Source organism: Syngnathus leptorhynchus, unplaced genomic scaffold, assembly GCF_054491065.1.
Source record: "Syngnathus leptorhynchus isolate UIUO unplaced genomic scaffold, UIUO_Slep HiC_scaffold_734, whole genome shotgun sequence".
NCBI lineage: Eukaryota > Metazoa > Chordata > Actinopteri > Syngnathiformes > Syngnathidae > Syngnathus > Syngnathus leptorhynchus.
In genome coordinates, this window is record NW_028232587.1 from 16574 (window position 1) to 25000 (window position 8427).

Consider the following 8427-nt stretch of genomic DNA (forward strand, 5'->3'; position numbering starts at 1 on the left):
ACGCGCTGGAGGTGGGCACTTTGGCGAAAAAACGACTAAGTGTCAACTTTCGAAAAACGACTAAGTGTCAACTTTCGAAAAAACGGCTAAGTGTCAACTTTCGAAAAAACGACTAAGTGTCACCTCTCTGAAAAAATGGCAAAGTGTCGCCTCTCTGAAAATTTTCTAAGTGCCCACGGCTCTGCGGGCTCGTGCATCCGAGCCGCGCCGGTTCTGCAACCGGCCTAGAATGACGAAAAATAACGGTCTCCTCCTGGAGCTCACAGCCAATTGTGGCGAAAAAGTGGCAAAGTGCCCACGGCTCTGCGGGCTCGTGCATCCGACCCGCGCCGGTTCTGCAGCCGGCCTAGAATGACGAAAAAATAACGGTCTCCTCCTGGAGCTCACAGCCAACTTGGCAAAAAGTTTCTAAGTGCCCACGGCCCTGCCGAGCTTTGGCGTCCGCCCAGCGCCGGTTCCGCAGTCGGCCTCGAATGACGAAAAATAACGGTCTCCTCCTGGAGCTCACAGCCAACTTGGCAAAAAGTTTCTAAGTGCCCACGGCCCTGCCGAGCTTTGGCGTCCGCCCAGCGCCGGTTCCGCAGTCGGCCTCGAATGACGAAAAATAACGGTCTCCTCCTGGAGCTCACAGCCAACTTGGCAAAAAGTTTCTAAGTGCCCACGGCCCTGCCGAGCTTTGGCGTCCGCCCAGCGCCGGTTCCGCAGTCGGCCTCGAATGACGAAAAATAACGGTCTCCTCCTGGAGCTCACAGCCAACTTGGCAAAAAGTTTCTAAGTGCCCACGGCCCTGCCGAGCTTTGGCGTCCGCCCAGCGCCGGTTCCGCAGTCGGCCTCGAATGACGAAAAATAACGGTCTCCTCCTGGAGCTCACAGCCAACTTGGCAAAAAGTTTCTAAGTGCCCACGGCCCTGCCGAGCTTTGGCGTCCGCCCAGCGCCGGTTCCGCAGTCGGCCTCGAATGACGAAAAATAACGGTCTCCTCCTGGAGCTCACAGCCAACTTGGCAAAAAGTTTCTAAGTGCCCACGGCCCTGCCGAGCTTGGCGTCCGCCCAGCGCCGGTTCCGCAGTCGGCCTCGAATGACGAAAAAATAACGGTCTCCTCCTGGAGCTCACAGCCAACTTGGCAAAAAGTTTCTAAGTGCCCACGGCCCTGCCGAGCTTTGGCGTCCGCCCAGCGCCGGTTCCGCAGTCGGCCTCGAATGACGAAAAATAACGGTCTCCTCCTGGAGCTCACAGCCAACTTGGCAAAAAGTTTCTAAGTGCCCACGGCCCTGCGAGCTTTGGCGTCCGCCCAGCGCCGGTTCCGCAGTCGGCCTCGAATGACGAAAAATAACGGTCTCCTCCTGGAGCTCACAGCCAACTTGGCAAAAAGTTTCTAAGTGCCCACGGCCCTGCCGAGCTTTGGCGTCCGCCCAGCGCCGGTTCCGCAGTCGGCCTCGAATGACGAAAAATAACGGTCTCCTCCTGGAGCTCACAGCCACTTGCAAAAAGTTTCTAAGTGCCCACGGCCCTGCCGAGCTTTGGCGTCCGCCCAGCGCCGGTTCCGCAGTCGGCCTCGAATGACGAAAAATAACGGTCTCCTCCTGGAGCTCACAGCCAACTTGGCAAAAAGTTTCTAAGTGCCCACGGCCCTGCCGAGCTTTGGCGTCCGCCCAGCGCCGGTTCCGCAGTCGGCCTCGAATGACGAAAAATAACGGTCTCCTCCTGGAGCTCACAGCCAACTTGGCAAAAAGTTTCTAAGTGCCCACGGCCCTGCCGAGCTTTGGCGTCCGCCCAGCGCCGGTTCCGCAGTCGGCCTCGAATGACGAAAAATAACGGTCTCCTCCTGGAGCTCACAGCCAACTTGGCAAAAAGTTTCTAAGTGCCCACGGCCCTGCCGAGCTTTGGCGTCCGCCCAGCGCCGGTTCCGCAGTCGGCCTCGAATGACGAAAAATAACGGTCTCCTCCTGGAGCTCACAGCCAACTTGGCAAAAAGTTTCTAAGTGCCCACGGCCCTGCCGAGCTTTGGCGTCCGCCCAGCGCCGGTTCCGCAGTCGGCCTCGAATGACGAAAAATAACGGTCTCCTCCTGGAGCTCACAGCCAACTTGGCAAAAAGTTTCTAAGTGCCCACGGCCCTGCCGAGCTTTGGCGTCCGCCCAGCGCCGGTTCCGCAGTCGGCCTCGAATGACGAAAAATAACGGTCTCCTCCTGGAGCTCACAGCCAACTTGGCAAAAAGTTTCTAAGTGCCCACGGCCCTGCCGAGCTTTGGCGTCCGCCCAGCGCCGGTTCCGCAGTCGGCCTCGAATGACGAAAAATAACGGTCTCCTCCTGGAGCTCACAGCCAACTTGGCAAAAAGTTTCTAAGTGTCACATCTCTGAAAAAACGGCTAAGTGTCGACTTTCGAAAAAACGGCAAAGTGTCACATCTCTGAAAAAACGGCTAAGTGTCGACTTTCGAAAAAACGGCTAAGTGTCAACTTTCGAAAAAACGGCTAAGTGTCGCCTCTCTGAAAAAACGGCAAAGTGTCAACTTTCGAAAAAACGACAGAGTGTCGCCTCTCTGAAAAAACGACTAAGTGTCGACTCTGAGAAAATGGCAAAGTGCCCACGGCTCTGCGGGCTCGTGCATCCGACCCGCGCCGGTTCCCCAGCCGGCCTGAAATAAGGCAAAACCAGCCTCTCCGCCTGGAGCTCAGAGCCAACTTGGCGAATATTTTCTAAGTGCCCACGGCTCTGCGTGGCTACGGCGTCTGCCCAGCGCCGGTTCCTGGGTCGAACCCCGAGGACGAGGAATGCCGGTCTCCGCCTGGAGGTCCCAGCTTAATCGGCGAAAATTTTCTAAGTGCCCACGGCTCTGCCGGGCTCGTGCATCCGACCCGCGCCGGTTCCCCAGCCGGCCTGAAATAAGGCAAAACCAGGCTCTCCCCTGGAGCTCAGAGCCAATTGTGGCGAAAAAACGACTAAGTGTCAACTTTCGAAAAAACGACTAAGTGTCAACTTTCCAAAAAAACGGCTAAGTGTCGACTTTCGAAAAAACGGCTAAGTGTCAACTTTCGAAAAAACGACTAAGTGTCGCCTCTGAAAAAACGACTAAGTGTCGCCTCTCTGAAAAAACGACTAAGTGCCCACGGCTCTGCGGGGCTTGTGAGTCCGCCCCGCGCCGGTTCGGCGGTCGGCCTCAAAAAGCGAAAAATCAGCCTCTCTCCCTGGAGCTCACCAAAAATTTGTCGAAATTTTTCTAAGTTCTCCTCGAGGTACCAGGGGGTGAGGTACCCGGGCTAAGGTGCAGTACCTTTTTTGGTCTTCAGGTGCGCCAGAGTACAATGAAATGGTCCCAGTAGTCAGTGTACTCATCGACTTTCCCCCCGTTTTCCAAAGCACCCCGTTTACGAGTATGGAGGAGATGGTGCTGGTCTCCCCACGGCGTCGGACACGCCGTCCTCGACAGCACAAGGTCGGATAGAAGACCTGAAAAGCGCCGTGGCACGCGCTGGAGGTGTCACTGTGGCGAAAAAGTGACTAAGTGTCAACTTTCGAAAAAACGGCTAAGTGTCAACTTTCGAAAAAACGGCTAAGTGTCAACTTTCGAAAAAACGGCTAAGTGTCAACTTTCGAAAAAACGACAAAGTGTCACCTCTCTGAAAAAACGGCAAAGTGTCAACTTTCGAAAAAACGGCTAAGTGTCAACTTTCGAAAAAACGACTAAGTGTCACCTCTCTGAAAAAATGGCAAAGTGTCAACTGCGAATGTGGTGGTGCATGGAAGGAAGTGGAGGACGGCCGCCTCCTTAAACACAGGCCGAAGAGGAGCGTCAGGGCCGGCTCCTTAAACACGGACCGAGTGTCGCCCTTAACACAGACCAAGCGGAGGACGGCCGCCTCCCTAAATACAGGCCGAACCGGAGCGCGAGGGCCAGGCTCCTTAAACACGGACCGAGTGTCGCCCTTAACACAGACCAAGGGGAGGACGGCCGCCTCCTTAAACACAGGCCGGAGAGGAGCGTCAGGGCCAGGCTCCTCAAACATGGACCGAGTGTCGCCCTTAACACAGACCAAGCGGAGGACGGCCGCCTCCCTAAATACAGGCCGAACGCGAGCGCGAGGGCCAGGCTCCTTAAACACGGACCGAGTGTCGCCCTTAACACAGACCAAGGGGAGGACGGCCGCCTCCTTAAACACAGGCCGGAGAGGAGCGTCAGGGCCAGGCTCCTCAAACATGGACCGAGTGTCGCCCTTAACACAGACCAAGGGGAGGACGGCCGCCTCCTTAAACACAGGCCGGAGAGGAGCGTCAGGGCCAGGCTCCTCAAACATGGACCGAGTGTCGCCCTTAACACAGACCAAGGGGAGGACGGCCGCCTCCTTAAACACAGGCCGGAGAGGAGCGTCAGGGCCAGGCTCCTCAAACATGGACCGAGTGTCGCCCTTAACACAGACCAAGGGGAGGACGGCCGCCTCCTTAAACACAGGCCGGAGAGGAGCGTCAGGGCCAGGCTCCTCAAACATGGACCGAGTGTCGCCCTTAACACAGACCAAGGGGAGGACGGCCGCCTCCTTAAACACAGGCCGGAGAGGAGCGTCAGGGCCAGGCTCCTCAAACATGGACCGAGTGTCGCCCTTAACACAGACCAAGGGGAGGACGGCCGCCTCCTTAAACACAGGCCGGAGAGGAGCGTCAGGGCCAGGCTCCTCAAACATGGACCGAGTGTCGCCCTTAACACAGACCAAGCGGAGGACGGCCGCCTCCCTAAATACAGGCCGAACCGGAGCGCGAGTGTCGCTCCTTAAACACGGACCGAGTGGAGGACGGCCGCCTCCTTAAACACAGGCCGAACAAAATGACACAAAGTGTCAACTGCGAATGTTGTCCATCCAAGGAAGGAGCGTGATGCCCGGCCGGCTCCTTAAACACAGGCCGAGAGTCGCCCCGGACGGTCAGCCTCGCGGCGCCCGTCTGCTCGGATAAAATGACACAAAGTGTCAACTACGAATGTTGTCCATCCAAGGAGGGAGCGTGATGCCCGGCCGGCTCCGAAAACACAGGCCGAGAGTCGCCCCGGACGGTCCGCCTCGCGGCGCCCGTCTGCTCGGATAAAATGACACAAAGTGTCAACTGCGAATGTTGTCCATCCAAGGAAGGAGCGTGATGCCCGGCCGGCTCCTTAAACACAGGCCGAGAGTCGCCCCGGACGGTCCGCCTCGCGGCGCCCGCCCGCTCGGATAAAATGACACAAAGTGTCAACTACGAATGTTGTCCATCCAAGGAGGGAGCTTGAGGCCCGGCCGGCTCCGAAAACACAGGCCGAGAGTCGCCCCGGACGGTCCGCCTCTCGAGGCGCCCGCCCGCTCGGATAAAATGACACAAAGTGTCAACTACGAATGTTGTCCATCCAAGGAGGGAGCGTGATGCCCGGCCGGCTCCGAAAACACAGGCCGAGAGTCGCCCCGGACGGTCCGCCTCTCGAGGCGCCCGTCTGCTCGGATAAAATGACACAAAGTGTCAACTGCGAATGTTGTCCATCCAAGGAAGGAGCGTGATGCCCGGCCGGCTCCTTAAACACAGGCCGAGAGTCGCCCCGGACGGTCCGCCTCGCGGCGCCCGCCCGCTCGGATAAAATGACACAAAGTGTCAACTACGAATGTTGTCCATCCAAGGAGGGAGCTTGAGGCCCGGCCGGCTCCGAAAACACAGGCCGAGAGTCGCCCCGGACGGTCCGCCTCTCGAGGCGCCCGCCCGCTCGGATAAAATGACACAAAGTGTCAACTACGAATGTTGTCCATCCAAGGAGGGAGCGTGATGCCCGGCCGGCTCCGAAAACACAGGCCGAGAGTCGCCCCGGACGGTCCGCCTCTCGAGGCGCCCGTCTGCTCGGATAAAATGACACAAAGTGTCAACTGCGAATGTTGTCCATCCAAGGAAGGAGCGTGATGCCCGGCCGGCTCCTTAAACACAGGCCGAGAGTCGCCCCGGACGGTCCGCCTCGCGGCGCCCGCCCGCTCGGATAAAATGACACAAAGTGTCAACTACGAATGTTGTCCATCCAAGGAGGGAGCTTGAGGCCCGGCCGGCTCCGAAAACACAGGCCGAGAGTCGCCCCGGACGGTCCGCCTCTCGAGGCGCCCGCCCGCTCGGATAAAATGACACAAAGTGTCAACTACGAATGTTGTCCATCCAAGGAGGGAGCGTGATGCCCGGCCGGCTCCGAAAACACAGGCCGAGAGTCGCCCCGGACGGTCCGCCTCGCGGCGCCCGCCCGCTCGGATAAAATGACACAAAGTGTCAACTACGAATGTTGTCCATCCAAGGAGGGAGCGTGAGGCCCGGCCGGCTCCGAAAACACAGGCCGAGAGTCGCCCCGGACGGTCCGCCTCTCGAGGCGCCCGCCCGCTCGGATAAAATGACACAAAGTGTCAACTACGAATGTTGTCCATCCAAGGAGGGAGCGTGATGCCCGGCCGGCTCCGAAAACACAGGCCGAGAGTCGCCCCGGACGGTCCGCCTCTCGAGGCGCCCGCCCGCTCGGATAAAATGACACAAAGTGTCAACTACGAATGTTGTCCATCCAAGGAGGGAGCGTGATGCCCGGCCGGCTCCGAAAACACAGGCCGAGATTCGACCCCGGACGGGCCGTCTTCTCCCGGCGCCCGCCCGCGTACGCCCCCCATCCCCGGTCGCCCGTCTGCTCCCGGCGGGCCTCCGAGTACCCCCTCACCCAACTGACCGACTGGCACTCATGACCCGCCTTGGTAGGGCCCCCATCGGCCTCGGCTCGTCCGACGTCGGGTGGACGGTTCCTACCCACTGCGGGTCGCACTCTAGCGCCCCGGCCGCCGCGTGAGCGTGCGCTCCCCGCGCCGCCCCGCAGGCCCCGGCGCGACCGTACTGCGGCGAGACCGAGACGACCCGGTTTGGCATCCATCCCACCTAGCCACGATCCACGGAGGCCGAGCGAGCGGCTGAGTGTCGGGCGCCGCGCGTGCGAGCGTCCGCCGGCCGCGCCGGTCCTTCCGCGAATGTCGTTTCTCAAACCCTCCGGCTTGATAGCGGCGGCACCACGGGAAGCCGTCCACACACACCGTCCGACCTCTATCCGAAAAGCCTTCCCGACCAACCGCGGTCGCGGGGGCGTCTGTCGCTCCGCATCGGGGGGGCGTATGGCTTCCGCGCTACGCGCTGCGGGCTCGGGGGGGCCGCAACGGCTGAGTCTGACTCGGCCGGGGCGCAGCTTCCCTCCCGGCAGTCAGCAATAGTGCCGATCGCGCCTGCCACCAGCCCCCTCCCCGACGGGTTCGTCGGCGCCGGCTGGCCGCCGTCCGCCTTCGTTCCCCGAGGGTTCCCAACCAGCGCCGATCCAACTCCGCATCCTGGCCGCACGCAGTGCGTGCCTCGCGCGGGTAAGTCGCCGGCGCAGCGCCGCAGCTCCCGACCCCCGCGTACGGGAATAGTTGAGGGCCTCAGCGGGCCGCACCGACCGAGTCCGACTCGGGCCGGGGCGCAGATTCCCGCTTGGGTGACCGAACGTTCTCTGCTCGGGCCGGAGGGCCGACGCCCGTCCCCCCCCGTCGTCCCCCACGGACCGCCTCCGAGGCCACTTCGCACGGCTCATCCTCGGCTCCCTACCAATGCTTAATCGATGGGGCCGCCCGGCCGGATTCGCGCCACCCTGTCCACCGCGAGTCTCCCCAGACTAACCCGAGTTACCGCCCAGCTCGCCTAACCTTGCACTCGCTCTGCCAAACGGTCGTGTAGTCGGCGGGCCGTCCTACGGGTCGCCCTCCCTCCCCAAACGCGCGGCGGGATAGCGGCAAGGCGGCGGCGGCGGCCAGCGGCGTCGGGGCGCTCACACCGGAGAAGAGGCGTCTTACGAGGCCGGGCGCAGCTCCCTCTCGTTTACTTGCTGAGTAGCGGCGCTCGAAGGTTCCGCGGCGAGCGCGGCTCATCCCATTGAATGTCCCTGCACCAGGCTCCATCGAAGGGCCGCCCGGCCGGATTCGCACCCCCCTGTCCACCGCGAAGTCCCCTCGACTAACCCGAGTTACCGCCCAGTTCGCCTAACCTTGCATCGCCCCGCCAAACGAGCGAGTTGTCGGCCGTCCTGCGGGTCGCCACCGGCCCCAAACGTGCGGAGGGATAGCGGCAAGGCGGCGGCGGCGGCCAGCGGCGTCGGGGTCGACCTAGCACCGGAGAAGAGGTGTCTTACGAGGCCGGGCGCAGCTCCTCTCGTTTAGGGGTCCGCGAGGGTCGCATTCGAGGTTCCGCGTCCTCGGCTTCGGCTGCGCCGGGTCCAGCCCGATCCATCTCACCCCGCGGCAGCGTCAGACCACCTAGAGCCCCCGCGAACCGCGGCCGGCGTCCGGAAAACAGTCGCGCGAGCCCCCGCTCCGGCGGGCCGGCGAGCGAGAGGCGCTACCCAGCCACCCTCTCTCCTACCTGGTTGATCCTGCCA

General features: G+C 61.2%; 1 non-coding gene across 1 annotated transcript in view; it reads left to right on the forward strand.

The window, feature by feature from the left end:
* The first annotated feature begins 8408 nt into the window (after positions 1–8408).
* Positions 8409–8427, forward strand: part of LOC147036252 (18S ribosomal RNA) — a 1904-nt gene continuing 1885 nt past the window's right edge. Inside the window, exon 1 of the ribosomal RNA XR_015065255.1 lies at positions 8409–8427. This exon is cut by the window's right edge and continues 1885 nt beyond it. This is a non-coding gene — a ribosomal RNA (18S ribosomal RNA).